Source organism: Lontra canadensis, unplaced genomic scaffold, assembly GCF_010015895.1.
Source record: "Lontra canadensis isolate GAN:19392208 unplaced genomic scaffold, GSC_riverotter_1.0 scaffold2, whole genome shotgun sequence".
Classification (NCBI taxonomy): Eukaryota; Metazoa; Chordata; class Mammalia; order Carnivora; family Mustelidae; genus Lontra; species Lontra canadensis.
In genome coordinates, this window is record NW_022630996.1 from 49,901,113 (window position 1) to 49,901,670 (window position 558).

General features: G+C 36.0%; 1 non-coding gene across 1 annotated transcript; it reads right to left on the minus strand.

Moving 5' to 3' along the window:
- Positions 1–227: 227 nt before the first annotated feature.
- On the minus strand, positions 228–335 carry LOC116878837. The gene has a single exon (XR_004384890.1). It is a non-coding gene; the product is annotated as a U6 spliceosomal RNA (small nuclear RNA).
- Positions 336–558: the final 223 nt, after the last annotated feature.

Sequence of the window (558 nt, forward strand, 5' to 3'; positions counted from 1 at the left end):
ATAAAGTACTTCTTGATTAATGGAGTCTGGCCTTTTGTTAGTTGGTGGAGCTGCTGATGCAAACAAGGTACCCATGTCATTGGCTTAAGTAGAATTTACAGACCAGCATGGGAAACACCCATTAAACAAATAAACAGGTATAATAAGTATCTTGGAAAAAGATATTCCTGATCCTTCTGATCAAGTACCCTGGCAAAGTTTTCAAAAACTAAGGTTCAAGATTTGTGAATTTTCTAGAAAGTGGCTCCAAGCTAACACCACAAATTTTGGCAGGGGCCATGCTAATCTTCTCTATATTGTTCCAATTTTAATATATGTGCCGCCAGAGTGAGCACAAGCCAACGTCAATGCAGTCAAAAGTAAGTACCTTTCCATATATGTCACTTTTCCCTGATTCTGTAATATAAATACGAAAAAGATGACTAACAAATTAAGCAGTAAATATGGCAACTTACTTTTAATCAAGCTAGAATGGCTTTTTAAACTAATCTTCATAAACTTTCAGACTAGATATCATGAATGGAGTTGACTTTCCGACTAGATATCATGAATCCCACG